Consider the following 17894-nt stretch of genomic DNA (forward strand, 5'->3'; position numbering starts at 1 on the left):
ATGGTAGAAATTTTCATGGGATAAATTTTTCAAGTAAGTGTTTGTTCTGAAATCCATGTCACTGAATATGTCTCCTTTCCCCACTGAAATCCCTCTTACGCTCTTGACCTTTCTTGCCGTTTCTTTGTGGTCGTCTGCCTGTGTGTCAAATGCAGTCTGATGCAAGAGACTTTTCCCACCCTATCATAGATCATGACTGCATGGGAAATTATCTTGTGATCATCTTTCTGCCAATAGGTGTTGCCCTAACACTGCTTGCTATCTCTCTGTGTGCTGAAGCAATCCCGGATGATAGAGCAGAATCAGTATAGCTACCAACAGAAGAGGGGAACACCCACATATTCCCAGACTGAGAAGAAGAAGGTTTGAAATCAGAAGCTACAGATGTCTGTGCCAAACACCTTCTAGCACAGCATTGAAAGACAACCAGACATATTGATTCTGTCAGTTCATCCTTACACTCTGAGAATACAAACCTGGCATACAAGGATCAAGATATATTGGTCGGAACTATGCATCCAGTTAGGCTGCCTAAATCCTATCAACTAGGTCTAGGACTGAAATAATTTTGTGTCTCCATTTTGGGATTTCTGTGATGTGACAGAAAGAGGTGAAAAAGCTGGCTTTTTATAACCTTTCCAGCTGCCCATGTTCATATTCAGAACTGATGTATTTCTTCATAAAGACTGAGGGATTGAAAGTGATGAAACTGACTAAAGCATCCCAGTCCTATAATGGTTTACTTGGAAGCAAGTCCATGTTGATTCAATGGGACTCCATCCATTTATCCCAGAGTCATCTCTAGGTCGCCCCTGTGCGTCCAAATGATGCACAGGAGATCCCAGGGTCAACCTCGGATGACCAGAGTCTTTCTCTGGGATAAAATGGATGGCACTTATCCCATTTTTTCCTTTAGTCCCATTACAGCCCCAAGGATCATGGGCAGTGTGGTGCAGGCTCCTGGGTTTCCCTCCTCCCTGTGAGTAGTGGGGCTATTTAAATGGGCACGGAGCTGCACAGGGTGACTCTGTGCCCATTGGGGTGGGGAGGGGCAGCAGTTTTGCCATCCCTAGGATGGCTGCTGGTGCTTTTGTTTAAAGTTTTTTTTTACTTACTTTTTTGGAGGATCGGGGCCGTACAATTGCATGACTGGCTCCTCTTTCCAAAACAACCACACACACACACACACACACACACACACACACACACGCCATGCTGGATGTCCCTCTTCCCTTCTGAGATGACGTGCTGGCGTATGGACGCTGGGGGAGGATCGCAGAAGCCAGAAAGCCCGAGATCCTTCCCCCCCCTGAGTCCCAGAAGGCTCATAGCTGTAGATGAGCCCTTAGTCCCAAGTATGTGACTGCAGCTGAGGTGTAAGTATCGTAGCCATCTTTGAGGTTTTTCACAAATACAGAGGCTATAATACTCATGCAGTCAGTGGCCTCTGTCCAGTTCTAGCTGTATGCACCTAGTCACATGAGACTAGTGGGCCCCCAAAGGGAATTGACAGCCTAAACCAGTTCCATGGAGACTAAATGAGCATCATCGTGCAATGTGACTGCACACCCAGATGCATATCTACCCATGAGCTGATTGCGCATGCAGAAGGCTGCCACTGCGTATTAATCTCCTTTGCTGGATTGGTGCAACCAATGGCAATGCTGTATTTCAAGGTATTTCTTATTAACCTTATTTATGACAGGTATTTTCAAGCCAACCTTCAATCTTATTCTCAGGATGAATGCCATGGTAGCATTCTGATTTTATTTTCCGCATGAACATTTATTGTATTATGAGATAAGGTTAACAAAATGACGACAGCAAAAAGAAGAATGTACATAAGAATTAATCACAATCATGAAAGAAAGAAAGAAAGAACTTCATTAATTATAAACCTTAGTCTATAGCTGAAATTTTGATGGAACATTTACAACTGAATAGCCTACTTAGGAGCTCAATTCCTAATGAAAGTAAAAATACAAGTTCTACAACATATAAAAGAAGTGTGTGCAGGTATATGCCATTGTACACGTTTGTTGATATTAATCAGAAAAAAATACAGGCAACTTGTTGGAACTTTATCAAAAGTTTAAAGTGTTCCTGCATAGGAAATGCTTGGAAACCATGGTGTCATTCTTCACATTACAGTTCTTTGCTCACTGCACTTGCTGAGTAAGTTTATATATACTCATAATCCCCCAAATTTTATTAATCCATTGCTCTTTACTTGGTTGCTTTGGAGAATTCCATTTACAAGCTATACCTAACTTTGCAGCTGTATACAGTTTTTCTGATTGAACCATCTTGGTTTTATCAAGTATATGAGGGGGGGGGATGTCACAGATGGTGCTGAGCATCTTGACAAGATAGTTGTATTTTATTTGAAGTCTCAATGAGAAAACACTCCCATTTCTTATAGTACTCCTTACAAAAGCATCACCAAAACTCTTAGAGAAAAATTGTATTCTCAGATTATCAACAAAGGACGGTCCAATACATTGCTTGCTGAGGAGCGAGCATGAATGTAAGCGATTTGCTTTAACTCAAACCTGAAGATGACATTTCTGGTAAACTTTCAAGTTCTGGAGCTGAGATAAAAAAAGCAATATTGCAAAATGTTTGTGGCAGGTTTTTTTTAAAAAAATAAATAAAGCTGAACTCATGAAACTGGAGCTGTACATATACAGCTAACCAATAAAGCAAAAATCAAAATGTGCAGTGAAACAGATACCCAAGATTTAATATGAAGGGGATGGAATTAAAGGGGAAGATATTAAGGGGATGGAGGGGAAGCACAGCAAAAGAAAAAAGAAAAACATGGACATAGGAGAGACCCAGTGTGGTGTAGTGGGAGAGCCAGTGTGGTGTAGTGGCTAAAGTGTTGGACTGGGAGTTTGGAGATCTGGGTTCTAGTCTCCATTTGACCATGGAAATCCACTGGGTGACTTTGGGCCAGTCACAGACTCTCAGCCCAACCTACCTCACAGGGTGGTTGTTGTGAGGATAAAATGGAGAAGAGGAGGTTTATGTATGCTACCTTGGGTTCCTTGGACGAAAAAAAGGTGGGATATAACTACAATAAATAAATAAATAAATAAATAAATAAATAAAATATGTTGGTTCTAATTGAGACAATGGTTGAATTCAACAGCAGTTGATTTCACAAAACCATCATGTCTAGAAAAGAAAAGCTATGCAAATTTATCCAGTAGGCCGGAGAAGCCCTAGTTCCCTATTCCCTCCCTCATAAGCCCCAGTAGCAAATTTGTGCTGTGAGGGGCTGAGCAGAAAGCAGGAAAGAGAGTCTACTGCTGTGAGAAGTTTCACTCAGGTATGTAATGCTGGACATGTCACTCAGCCTTTTCCTACCTGATGAAGCTGTATGAGGAGAGACTGAAAGAACTGGGCATGTTAAGCCTGAAGAAGAGAAGATTGAGGGGAGACATGACAGCACTCTTCAAATACTTAAAAGGTTGTCACACAGTATCATATAGGCAGTAAGCATGTGTGTGCACCACCTGCTGGGGAACATGGGCAGGACCAGGTAACAAACTGGCAACCAGTGAAGGTTGTCAGGTTTTTAACCTGTGTAAGTTTTTGCTGGAACTAGAGACCTAAGAAGAAGTCATCTCAAGACTTTGGAAAGAGGCCAGATACACAGGTGGAGAGTATCTGGGCAGAACAGCAAATTAGCTGATGCAATCCAGTGTTCACATTACATGAGAACACTGTGATTGGTGTTCATTTGTATAAATATGTTACTGATGGGGAATCAGTGTGGAGAGTTTGGAGAAAGAATATTGGAGAGTTTGCTGGAGCGTTATTCTGTATTTTACTCTGTATATACTTGTAAAGTAAACTTAGATTAGTAGTTAAAGCTACTGTGTCTGAGTGCTTCCTTCTTCATTGGACTGTTTCATCTGCTACCTGGATCCTCTGGTTCTGCTTGCATTATTTGCACTCTGTGCATGCTCTGCTGGTGTGAAACACATCACCCTCCTGACAGGTCATGGGCCCAGATTGCTCAGCCTGACTAGAGGTGTTCCAGTGTGGTGGCAAATTGCTGTTGGAGTCCTGGAAGTGAAGAAGAGTCTTCTCAATCTGCAGCCTGGTGAATGTTGTTGCTGTTTGCCTAGGAGGGGCTAGAAGAAAGCAAGTAAGACATCTGTGTGCAGTTTTTTGAGATGGCGTCAAGTATGGCGTTGGGAGGTTTGTCCCTGAGCCGTTTGAATGAGCACAACTATCTGGCGTGGAGCGTCAAGATGGAGCAATATCTCCGGAGGGAGGATTTATGGACAGTTGTCAGTAATCCCCCTGCTCAGCCAGATGAAGGTGAACAGAGAAGTATAGAGAAAGCTCTAGCCAGCATTATTTTGTGTCTGGAAGATAATCAACTTGTACATGTTCGTGGGTTGGTGTCAGCACAAGAATGCTGGAGGAATCTCCGAGAGATTTATGTGAGAGATTCGGCCGTGAGCAAGGTCACGCTAACGCGGAAGCTGTACAGAGCTCAACTGCAGCCGAATTCCAGTGTGTCTGAACATCTCAACATGATGAGGCAATTGTTTGCAGACCTGGAAGAACGAGGCATGACTTTTACTGAATGTCATAAAGTCTACGTTGTTCTCAGTTCGCTAGATGATTCATGGGATAGCCTTGTCATGAGTTTGGAGGCTATGCGTGAAAGTGAGCTGACGTTACGATTTCTGACCGGCCGGCTGTTAGAAGAAGAGCAAAAGAAGCTTGAGAAGCAAACTGCTAAGCCAAGAGAAACTCCCACCAAACAAGCAGCTTGTGAAGATAAGGAGCGAGTGTTTGCAGTGAGGCGCTGTTTTCGTTGTGGTTCCACAGAGCATCTGCGAAAGAATTGCCCTAGCCAGACGGAGAAGCAAGCTTATTCAGGCAAGAAAAAGAAAACTGCAAAACCGAAAGTCTCCGTGGTCAAGGCTGTTGAAAATGACCCAAAAAGCACATGGCTGATGGACAGTGGTTCCAGTCAACATATTGTGAACAATAAGGGGTTGTTTAAAAAATTGCATCCTACCAACCGGGACTATGTTACGTTGGCAGATGGCAAAGTGTCAGTTGTTGCTGGAGAAGGACCTGTATTCATTCCAAGTTTGGGTGAGACTGTGAACAAAGTATTATGTGTGCCAAGTCTTGAGCATAATTTGTTAAGTGTGTCTTGTTTAGACCATGCAGGATACAGTGTAATGTTTTCAAACAAAGAATGTAAAGTGCTCAAAGAAAATGAGGTTTTGGCTCTAGGTGTACTGAAAAACAATCTTTATGAAATGTTGCCCAAGGGAGAAGGAGGTTCTAAAGATGTATGTTCTGTATTTAGCAACACACCTGTACATGACAATTGTATACACCTGTTGCATAGACGTTTGGGACATGCAGGGTTCAAAGTACTGCAGAAAATGCCTGATATGTGTGAAGGACTTAATTTAAAATCTTGTGAAAAGTATTTAGACTGCAGCACATGCAAATTGGCAAAGTCAAAGGTTGCTCCAATATGTAAAAAGAGTGACAGAGTCACCAAGCAGATTTTTGAGCTGGTGCATGCTGACTTGATTGGTCCCATGTCTAAAACACTAGGAGGGGCGAGGTATGCTTTAATCCTGGTGGATGACTATAGCAGATATGGTTTTTGCTATGTTATGAAGAACAAAAGTGAAACGTTTGAAATTTTCAAAAATTGGCAAAGTTGGGTGGAGAGAAAATTCTCTACTAAGGTAAAACAACTTCAAAGTGATTTTGGATGGGAATTTATGTCTACTGATTTTCAGAAATGGCTAAGGAACAAAGGAATCTCAGCCAGACGTAGTGCCCCATATTCCCCATGGCAAAATGGTGTCGCAGAAAGGCGAAATGGCGTTCTGCAAACCATGAAGGATGCCATGTTGGCTGATTCTGGACTAAAAGCACATTTTTGGGGTGAAGCACTGCTTACAGCAAATTACATTGTAAATAGACTGTGGAGTACAGCAGTTAACAGTAGCCCATATTTCCTAATGTTTGGAAAAAAGCCATCACTGTCTCATTTGAGAGTGTTTGGTAGCACTGCTTGGGTACATGTTCCAAAGGCTATTAGGAGGAAAGGACAGTTTAAAGCCAGGAAAATGACGTTCTTGGGGTATGCTCCAGGTTCAAAGGCATACAGGTTTTATGCAGACAATGGAGAGGTAATTATTTCCAGGTCTGCTGAATTCCAAGAGCAATGTAATTGGGAACGTTTGCATGGCAGTCAAGTGTTTTTGCCAGAGAGTAAAAATTCTGAAAAAACACAACTAGCGGAAGAGCAAGCAGCTAGGTTAGATAGCCAAACTTCTTTAAGTCCAAAGAAGGAGGAGGAGGAGGCAGCTACAAGTTCTTTTGTCCCCAGAAGGTCAGAAAGAAGTAACAAAGGCATTCCACCTGATCGTTTCACAGCAAGTGAAGTCAGGGTTTGCCAAGTGAGCTATGAGCCTGAAAGTTTTGAAGATGTACTGAAGCTCTCAAAGCCAGAGAAAGAAAAATGGTTTGAGGCCATGGATGAAGAAATGAAGTCTATGGCGAAGTACAATGTTTTTACCCCTACAATGCTACCTAAAGGTGAAAAAGCAGTAGGTTGTAGGTGGGTTTTTAAGAAAAAATTCTTGCAAACAGGAGAAATGAAATACAAGGCAAGACTTGTTGCTCAAGGGTTCACACAAAGAAAAAATGTAAATTTTGATGAAGTTTTTGCACCCACAGTAAGAGCTGAATCTATGAGAATTGCATTAGCTCTGGCTGCAAAATATGATTGTGAAGTTTTTCATTTTGATGTGAAAACTGCTTATCTGAATGCAGAACTAAAAGAAACTGTTTTCATGGCCCAAATTCCAGGGTATGAATCTCAAGTGCCAGGTTCTGTATACAAATTAAACAGGGCAATTTATGGTTTGAAACAGTCTGCTAGAAATTGGAACCAATGTTTGCATGAAGCACTTGAATCATTGGGTTTCAGTAATGGAATAGCAGATCCATGTTTTTACACAAAAAATGTAAAAGGTGAACAAATGTGGCTACTGACATTTGTTGATGACATCTGTTTGATTGCCAGAACAAAAGCCCAGGTTGAAGAGTTTGAAAAACAATTAGGTAAATTCTTTGAACTAAAAAATTTGGGTCAGATACATGATTATCTGGGAGTAGAAATCACAAAGAAACAAGGGGTTTATGAATTAAGCCAGAAATCAAAGATCAGGAATCTGCTTACAAAGTTCAACATGGAGGAGTGTAATGGTGCTAAAACCCCCATGGTGGCAGGATTTCAATGTAATGATCAAGATGCAGAATTTTGTGATAAGGAAATATACCAATCTGCAATTGGAAGTCTACTATATCTGGCACAGTGGTCTAGGCCAGATATAGCTAATGCAGTTGGCATTCTAAGTAGATTTGTTTCAAAACCCACAAATAGTGCTTGGCAAGCAGTAAAAAGAGTATTTAAATACCTGAAAAGCACTATAGATGTGTCATTAAAGTTAAAACCGTCAGACACATTATTTTTAGAGTGCTATGTGGACAGTGATTGGGCTGGCGATACCCAAAACAGAAAATCCACTTCAGGAATTGTGATAAAGTTTGGAAACAATTTAATTGGGTGGAAATCCAGGAAACAAAGTCTGGTAGCACTGTCAACTTCAGAAGCTGAGTTTGCTGCTTTATCTGAAGTCTGCACTGAAGTAATTTGGTTTGTACAATTACTAAAAGACATAAAAGTGCAGGTAGGAACACCAATTAAAGTGTTTGAGGACAATCAGACTTGCATTCACATGGCAAAGTCTGAAAGAATGCATACAAGAAGCAAACATGTGGACATTCGTTACTGCAATGTAAGACAAGCTGTGCAAGAAGGATTAATTGATCTTATTTACTGTAACACAAATGAGAATGTTGCTGATGTACTAACGAAGCCTCTAAGTGTACATAAGCATATGGAATTAATCAAACAGCTTGGAATGATAAGTTAAATGTATATGTATAAATTCTAGTTTCAGAAAAAAGGAGGGGTGTCAGGTTTTTAACCTGTGTAAGTTTTTGCTGGAACTAGAGACCTAAGAAGAAGTCATCTCAAGACTTTGGAAAGAGGCCAGATACACAGGTGGAGAGTATCTGGGCAGAACAGCAAATTAGCTGATGCAATCCAGTGTTCACATTACATGAGAACACTGTGATTGGTGTTCATTTGTATAAATATGTTACTGATGGGGAATCAGTGTGGAGAGTTTGGAGAAAGAATATTGGAGAGTTTGCTGGAGCGTTATTCTGTATTTTACTCTGTATATACTTGTAAAGTAAACTTAGATTAGTAGTTAAAGCTACTGTGTCTGAGTGCTTCCTTCTTCATTGGACTGTTTCATCTGCTACCTGGATCCTCTGGTTCTGCTTGCATTATTTGCACTCTGTGCATGCTCTGCTGGTGTGAAACACATCACCCTCCTGACAAAGGTGAGCAACCATGTTCAGAGGAGGGCAACCAGGATGATCAGGGGTCTGGAAACAAAGCCCTATGAAGAGAGACTGAAAGAACTGGGCATGTTTAGCCTGGAGAAGAGAAGATTGAGGGGAGACGTGATAGCACTCTTCAAATACTTAAAAGGTTGTCACACAGAGGAGGGCCAGGATCTCTTCTCGATCCTCCCAGAGTGCAGGACACGGAATAACGGGCTCAAGTTAAAGGAAGCCAGATTCCAGCTGGACACCAGGAAACACTTCCTGACTGTTAGAGCAGTACGACAATGGAACCAGTTACCTAGGGAGGTTGTGGGCTCTCCCACATTAGAGGCATTCAAGAGGCACCTGGACAGCCTTCTGTCAGGGATGCTTTAAGGTGGATTCCTGCATTGAGCAGGGGTTGGACTTGATGGCCTTCTAGGCACCTTCTAACTCTACTATTCTGTGATTCTATGATTCTGACTTTATTCCGATCAGCTCCAGTTTGCTGTTGCCTTCAATGCTGCTGCTCTAGCACTGGGCTATGGTCCTTCCACAAAAGCTGCTTTGAAGCCTTCCCCAACATGCAGAGAAAGTTATAATGAAATACATGCCATCAGACAGCATTTACAGTGGTAAACGTGAAGATTTTGGCAGCAGTTGCAAGGTGGACATTGTTAAAGACTTTGTGGGTATCACAAGGCCATCATTCATGAAATGGGAGCCTGTGAGGAACAGTAGAACATGATGTGGAACTCATTTTTAATGGTGAGCATGAAAGCTTGGAAATGAAAAAAATGGTGCCCTAATATTCACAGAGATGCCAGAACGACAGGAAAATTAGCTAAAAGAATCGATTGAAATGTAAAATAAAGGGAAGTTAAATAGCACCATATTCCTCACCAAAGGAAATCAATACGCCACCATTGTTCAAGACATTCTGCACAACTCTACCATTAGCTTAATTTATAAGGATCAAAGATTTTTAAAATCATTTATTTCTGGACTGGGCATCTCCCATAAATAAGTGGCTTAAATGGCAATTTGGGACTAAATAGATTGGTATCTTGGAAGTTCTGTCCCACCAGCACTTTCCCTTTGGCTAATGAAAGAATCTGTTGTTTTGTTGGGGAGGTGGCAGTTCAATAAATGCCTCCATTCAGACTACATGTGTTCAGTGATTGATACGGCACAACGTTATGTACAGTTGAACAGTCCATTTATAAGCAAGACAGGAAATTCCATAACCTTGGCCTTGAAATGATGTTCCCTTAGATCGACTGCATCTGATATCCGGTTATCTTCCACTGGAGTTGTAGGAAGAGGGGGGAAAACCAGACTGGAGAAGTAACATTCCCTTCAAACGTTTTGTATTCTTCTTATGACTTGAATATCATTTATGACATTTTATGTCAAAGAGCTGTCACAACCTGTTAGACGAATGCACACCTGTGGTTAATGATGGTCACAATCAATTTGGCAGACTATTTGTCTCTCTGCCATAGTGTGAAGAATTAGCTGGAGAGGTCATTAGCTAAGCAGAAAGAGTGGGATCAGTATACCAGACAGCCTCTGGTTTTGGGTGAAAGGCTTCCAAAGGTTGCTTGTCGCTGAATTCTAATAGACTTTTCTGTATTTTAGGGCCAACCCTAGAATTCTATGATTCTATGAGATTTACCCATTGCAAAGGACGGCAGTGCTTCTTTTTACAGAGAAGATTTTATCAGGTATAGCTTTTCTTGTCTCACCACTGCATGACTAGCTGCTAATGCTCCAAGACCCCACTGTCTTTCTTTGCATTTGGCTCATCCTAGAGAGAAAAGGAGAAAGATGGGCATTTGCAACAAGTCATTTAAATTGGGTCCCCTGTTGTAGGTTGGGATTAAAAATGAGTCTTGGACCTGATTATCTTCAATGCTATTGTTGCAAGCTGCCTGACTGGGACCAGCTCTGGGTTAGTTCCTTGGTGTTGGGAAAGAACAGAAATAGATTTGAAATAATAATAGATTAAACATACTCAGTTGTGTTTGGCTTTCATTATTATGGTGGGAATCCTTTGAATCTTTCCCAGTTTCATTTGGAATTCTGTCCAGCTTCTAAGCTCAACATCCTGCATGGAAAAATAATAATGCAACTCTATGTTCAGATTGTTGCTACTGTTGCTAATTTATGACACAATGTAGTGTCATAAATTAGCCATAGCTCAGTGACAGCTTAGTGACAGATTTCATGTCTTGCATTAAGAAGGTTCCAGACAGAGGAGGCTGATGGCTCTACTTTCTGCGGGGTTGAGATTCCAGTCTGGGGTTTAGTTACAATCAGCCAGAAGTCTAAAGGAGCTAACCAAGATGCTGTACCCTATCCCCAAAATGGCTCCACACTTTGGATAGCTTCTTTAAACTTCTGGCTGGTTATAATTAAAACCCAGAAAGGAATCCCTGCCCCTCTGAAACTTGGAGCAACTAGCCATCCAAGTTCAAGCCCTGAATTTCCACTCTAGCACCCATAATCCCCAGCAACTGGTGTATACAGGCTTACTGCCTCGGATACTAGTGGTAGCACATAGCCATCAGGACTAGTAGCTATTGATAGCCTTCTCCAGGAATTTATCCAAAGCCTTTTTAAAGCAATCCAAATTGGTGGCCATCACTACATACTGTAGTAGTGAATTCCATAGTTTAACTAAGCACTGTGTGAAGAAGTACTTCCTTTTATTTGTCCTGAATCTCCCACCAATCAGCTTCATGGGATGAACCTGGGTTCTAGTATTATGGAAGAGCAAGAAAAATATCTCCCCATTTACATTCTCCACACCATGCATAATGTTGTACACAAAATCTATATAGAACAGCTGCTTTAACTGTTTATCCAAGTCAAGCCCTCGTGAATGTTTGCCATATCATTTTCATATGTGCAGTGGAGAGTAAAATTAGGAAATGAAATCAATGAGGCCTAAGGTATGATTAGAACACAATACAAGAATACAGCCAATGCCTTCAAACACATCAGAACTATGACTCCAGCAATTAAATACCGTAGTTGCACGCACACTCTGTGGCTCCAAATAGTGCAGGTGGATTCTATGGCTTAGGCTGGAATCTTATACATACAAACCTGAGAGTAAGTACTGTTGAACTCAGTGAGACTCACTTCTGAGTAGATATGTACAGGATTTCATTGTAAAGCCCCCTGGATTAGAAGGCACTTTATTGTTTCTTTTTCTAACTAGCCATTCATTTTCACAAATTTGATTTTCCTTTGCTTCAAACAGGCATGAAAGACTTCCTGGCTTTCGGCGTGTCTTCACTTCCCAAGAGCACTTGCTCTAATGGGGAGTCCAAAACAAGTAATAAGGATTGTGTTTTCCCTCATTAGTTAAGCAATGTGCAGGTGACTCTGATACTCCATCATTTTTTGTGTTGGATCTAAAATGTAGTAAAAATCTCCCACTGCATCAGCTACACTTAAAGGAGCAATTTCTTTTTTCTATGCACACCCAGGGCAAACATGACATGGCTGTTTTTTTCTTTCCCTTTTGTCAAGAGTGCTTGACTTTAAATAGTAACATCCAATAGCCCTCCAGCATAATACTGATCATTTGTTTTGGAGCCATTTCAAGAAAGGGTGAAGGATGATGACCTGGAACAGGGGTGGGTAGAAAGTAGATCTCCAGATGTTTTGGACTTCAACACCCAGCATTCGTGACCATTAGCCATCCTGGCAGGGGCTCCAGTACCAAACATCTGGAGGTCTACATTTAAAATGAGATAATTTCCTCCAATTGTGGTTTAAGAACATAAGAGCCCTGCTGGATCAGACTAAGGGTCCATCTAGTCCAGCATTCTGTTCACACTGTGGCCAACCAGCTGTTGACCAGGAACCCACAAACAGGACTGTGATGCAACAGCACCCTACTGCCCATGTTCTCCAGCAACTGATGTACTATAGGCTTATTGCCTCTGCTACTGAAGATAGCACCTAGCCATCAGGACTAGTAGCCATTGATAGCCTTCTCCTCCAAAAAAATATCCAATTTGTTTTGGATCGCATTGGTTTTTCCTATTCCCATTTGAGTTTTCAAAGGGGAAGATTCATTTTGCTGAAGAATGCTGCTAGTTTTTAAATAAAGATTTAGGAATGAATCCAGACTTAGGTGGGTGCAAGTGGGCTGGCAGAAATGGACTTCTCTAATCCTTCTCCCCATGACAGTCTTTCTAGCCTCTTGGAAATGCTACACAACAAGCCAGGACAACCTGCTGAAAGGGGTGAGCTGTGCTGTAGGACTCTTGAAAATGGAGATACCATCTGTGAATGAAGCCCGTCCATCAATGGAAAGTATTATACACACACACGGGCACGGGCATGGTATGGATCATACACAACTATTTTAAAAGTGTTTTCCACTTTTAAAAAAGAACTTAAAGTAGGGTGACCAATATGAAGAGGAGGACAGGGCTCCTGTATCTTTAACAGTGGCATAGAAAATAGAATTTCAGCAGGTGTCATTTGTATGCATGCAGCACCTGGTGAATTTCCCTCTTCGCCACAACAGTTAAAGTTGCAGGAGCCCTGCCCTCTTGACCAGATACAAAAGAGGGCAGGGCTCCTGCAGCTTTAACTGTTGTGATGAAGAGGGAAATTCACCAGGTGCTGCATACATACAAATGACGCCTTTTGGAATTCCCTTTTCTACGCAACTGTTAAAGATACAGGAGCCATGGCCTCCTCTTCATACAGTCACCCTAATCAAATGGAAGGCTGAAGTTACTGAAGGACCAGCCCTGACATTAGGAAGAGTGAAGCAATTGCCTCAGGTGGCAGATACTGGGTCTGGAGGCCTCCTGTCTATCTCTTCTGGACTCTCTGATGGTTCCCCTATTGAAAGTCAGAGCTGCATATGCCACATGACACTCTAAAGTAGCCTGTTGCCTCAAGTGTGTGGAGGACACTGTCCCATCACTAGTACTGAAGTAAGATTCAACTGCCAGTTTCGGTATGTGGAATGGGGAGGGAAGATGCCATCTTGTTCTTCTTGGGCCTGCTCTGGAGGTTACAATGAAGAGACAAGACAGTTATGTGGGCATTGTCAGAGAATCATGGCTGTAACCCACTGCTAAAGCCACAAAAGTTGCTTTCTGATGCTTCTACGTTAGCTTCCAGAAATTATTTTTCTGTTTGTGCCCATAGCAGTCCCCTCCCCCAAGACATTTAGCAGCTTGAGGAGGGGGGGCTTTTCATTAGGGAAATAGCATAGGGGGTTAAATCTCCCCCCTGTACTGTCCTCAGCCCAAATTCTCTCACTTGTTTATATGTGTATATGCAATCATGTATTTAATATTGGCTAGCTAGGCCCTGCGACTACAGCAAGCAGAATGACATCATGTCACAACACATGACATCAAGACATTACTGAGTGACTCATGAACTCAGCTGAAGAAAATAAACATGTATTTCCAAAGAACGGCTAGATGTATGTCTCCCCGCACCCTGTCCCCCCCCCCCCACAAAATAAGGCAATAACATGGATTCCTCCCTTAAATATAAGGTTGTTTTTTCCTTCGCTCATTTTTTTCAATTTCCCTTTTTAGATTTTCTTCTTCTTTAACCACTAGGTGTCCTTCTCTTGCCATCTTGAGGAAGGAAGGGAAAAATGCTAGCAACTTTATTTACTTTATCAGTGCCTGCTCCATGCTTTGATCCCTTGCTAAACTGAGGTTTATAGCTAATAAAGTCAAAATATCTTACATTTTTTCCCTTCTTTTATCTGACTTGTGGAACTTTCTCCATTTTCTGCTGTATCAAGCCTATATTCTTCACCTCCCCTGTTGCTTATAGAGCAATTGTGTCAGCATGAGGCACCTGGGTTATTCTAAATGAGATCTTACCGGAGAAACCTTATGGACAAAACAATAAAAGGGTAAATTGGGAGGTGGAAGTGCTGCAATTGTCTTCTGTATGAATGCACGGGCTGCTCACATGCAGTGTGAACAGGACTAATGCGGGATTTGAACAGGGAATCCAAACTTGAGATGCTTTCTTGAGATGCTGCCAATCATGGATGACCACCAGACTGTTGTACACTTTAAACAAAACCACACGCAGCACGAGGAAATGCTTCTGTATTGTAGAAGGTGGTGGGAGAGAAAGAAGAGGCAGAAAGGCCATTTTCTTGGTGTCTCCCACCCTCAATTCTCTTCCTTTGTTTTTCTGTGGATTTGCTCTGCTCTGCAACCCAGTATTAAATGAATTCTTGAATTAGAACATGAACATTTTGACGGCCAATGCAACACAGAGAGCATTTCTACACAAGGCTGCTAATCTGCTGTATCTGCTTTAGGATTTGTTGCAGAATTGAGTTCTGAGCACTGCATAAAGAACATTTCCTTTCCCGCCTTTACACTACATAGCCTCTAGGTGACACTCTGTTAAAGTGGAGTAGTGGAATTATACAAGTGGAAAAACAACTTTCCCCCTACTTTCAGAAATAATACTGCATTTTCTCTGTTCTTTTTTTTTTTTTTAAAAAAAAAAAAACCTCACTGAAAGTCCTCTTTAAAAACATAAGCAAAACTGAAGGGTCATGGCATCGTCTGAAGAACCTGTAAAGAACCATGAGTAGGGAATGACCAGCTCTTGTTAAATGCCTCATGGGGAAAAGCTTTGAGGGTCAGGGCACCCTGCTTGAAGTGGTGAACTGGATGTAGGGGCAAAGGATTCTTGTAAATCAAATGGAGACACCTTCTATGAGTGAAGCCCTTCCATCAATACTTCCCTGGAAATGCTGTCTGTCACAATGCACAGGATCCAGCTTTCGGCATGCAATAGCAAGTCCCCTCCCCTCAAGTGATATTTGCCATGGGGTGCCAAAAGTTGAATCAAGCATGTAGAAGCAGACGAACCCAACCAGCAGACAGTGGCCTGAGATCTATCGCTCTTGGCATGTTCAGCTGCCTGCCATGCACCCAACGGTTACGTGAGTTGGCTACCAGGTGCTTATCCATGCATGGAGCCTGCAAACGACAGTGTGCACCATCCAGAATGATTCTATTATTGTATCTGGCCTTGGTTCTTCTGTTTGACTTCTGTTGCCTTATTTGCTTTTTTAAAACATGCAATGGTGCTACAAATAGTCCCATCCTTTGATTCATTTCAGTCTCCCACCACCCCCATGCACTCCCCTCCTCAACACAATAGGCAAGTTTGCATCCATAAAATACTGCTACAACAAAAAGCAATCTTAGAACCATAGAACTGGAAAGGACTTCAGAGGGTATCTACCAGTGCAAAGGCACTTACAAGATTCAGGGCCCAGGCTATAAGACACAACTCTGCATAAAATCTGTATATGCTAATTTATATCTGTAGGGTTTATTTAAATTTCACTGGAAGCAAATTATCTCAAATGAAATAATTTTCTTCCATTAATCTGCACCCTAATCCAGATCATCTCAAAGCAACGGAAAAGATCCCCCACCACCACCACTCAGCTTAATTGCCATGCAGGAGAAGATTTCGGTGGTGATGTTCCAGCATGTGGGAAGAAGAGAGTTAACCCTTGAAAAGCTGCAATCCCTCTTGAAAATTGCTCCCTGCATGGCAATTAAGCTGAGGAGTGGGTGGGTGGGAAACAAACCTTCCATTGGGATCAGTGGACACATAGGCCACAGCTACACCTAAGGTTTATCCTGGGATCATCCAGGGTTTGCCCCTGCCTGAGCACTGGATCCCTTGTGTGTCACCTAGATGAACAGGTTTGACCCCTGGATGATCCAGGGATAAACCTTAGGTCTAGCTATGGCCTCAGTGTTCTGAGGAATCGGTTTGGGTCCCTGGAAAATAGATTTGGGCCTAGTGCCCCGAGGCCTAGCAATGCCCCTGAGTCCAGCCCTTGCTTAATGCAGGATCTGCAGTGCAGGATGAAGCCACCCCGACAGATAAATACCTCCAGTGAAGGAGAGCCCACCATCTCCCAAGGCAGCCTGTGATCCACTGTCAAACAGCTTTCACTGTACGGACATTTCTCCATATGGTGAATCAGTTGGGTGGGACTGCTTCAGAGATAGTTCCATAATGTATGACCTATCTTAATGGCATTAGAAGATATGAGAGAGAGGGAGAGAGAGAGAGAGAGAGAGAGAGGGAGGGAGGAAAAAGAAGTGGAGGGGAGGCATACACAGTTGGAGAACAGAGAAGCCCTATTCAGGTGTTCTGTATGCAAATAGAACAAACATAAGAGAGGGTGAATTTTAACACTGCCCCCTCCTTGCATGATTTATCACCTTGTACTTGTGGAGGATGACAGACTGAAGAGGACTGTATCCATGAGACGAAAATCCATGTTCTATTCAGATACGGAACACTTGAATAGGGCTAGAGATGTGGTTTTAGATAGACTAGAAGCAGCCTTAGAATGTGTGTGTGCATTTCAAAATGGTTACTTTGGGAATTCGATTTGGCATTAATTGTTTTTCTGCCTGCTTCAGGAGTCTGCGTGCTTCCAGAATCCTCTGCTTGTATTCTCTTCCCCACCCCAACCTGAAACAATACAGATTTTATAAAGATGCCAGGAGTCATCCATAAGATGAGAAGTTAAAGTTTAACTTCTCATCCAAAAGAAGTTAAACTTTACAGCACTGTCCCTTGACTTCTCACCACTCTGGGGTGTGAGAAGTATGTGAAAACATGAAAATGCCTTATCCTTAATCAGTCAACATACGTGGAGACTTTGTTGTATGCATGTAGTTTTCTTCAGGCCTTCAGCTGATCGCATGGAGGTCAGGAGCACACATAGAGGCCTGATTCTAATCTCTACCCTCCTCATTGTATTCCCTGAAATAAAGGGCAGTTGTTTTATTTCATATAAGGAGAATAAAGGGCTGCAAAACACAGTGATTAACTGCTCCCTTTTATGTGATAAAGGCAAGACATCCTTTGCAAGATATATTGTCTCCAAAACTGGAGTTGTTATTAGCATAAACACATTTCTTCACGAACACACAATGACCCAGATGAAATCTGCACGGTTTTAAATGATGGATGATTTCTATTTTTAGCATCGTTTAGTCAAAGGAGAGAGAAAGACACCTACATTGAGTGTGCATTAAGAAATCTAAATGTAACATATCCTGTAGTGTTTTTAATTTAAGCTCCGAGAAACAGATGTTATATTATTTACAGATTTAAGTTTCTGTTTTTAGAACACAAATGCCTCTAGCTAGGGCTTGTCCACATGGCTCCTGTTTTGAGGGCTATGAATGCTGTTTTAGCAATCCTGATCCTTTCAGTACACAGCTGATAGATGCTCCAGCGTACGCTAACCCCTATTGGTCCATAGTGATGATGACCAGGATTAACGTGGGACCAATGAAGGCTACAGACTGTCCTTACCTGCCCCATAGTACCTTCCTTCCTTGGGGATATTTCTTGCA

The sequence above is a fragment of the Elgaria multicarinata genome, chromosome 1 (assembly GCF_023053635.1).
Source record: "Elgaria multicarinata webbii isolate HBS135686 ecotype San Diego chromosome 1, rElgMul1.1.pri, whole genome shotgun sequence".
NCBI lineage: Eukaryota > Metazoa > Chordata > Lepidosauria > Squamata > Anguidae > Elgaria > Elgaria multicarinata.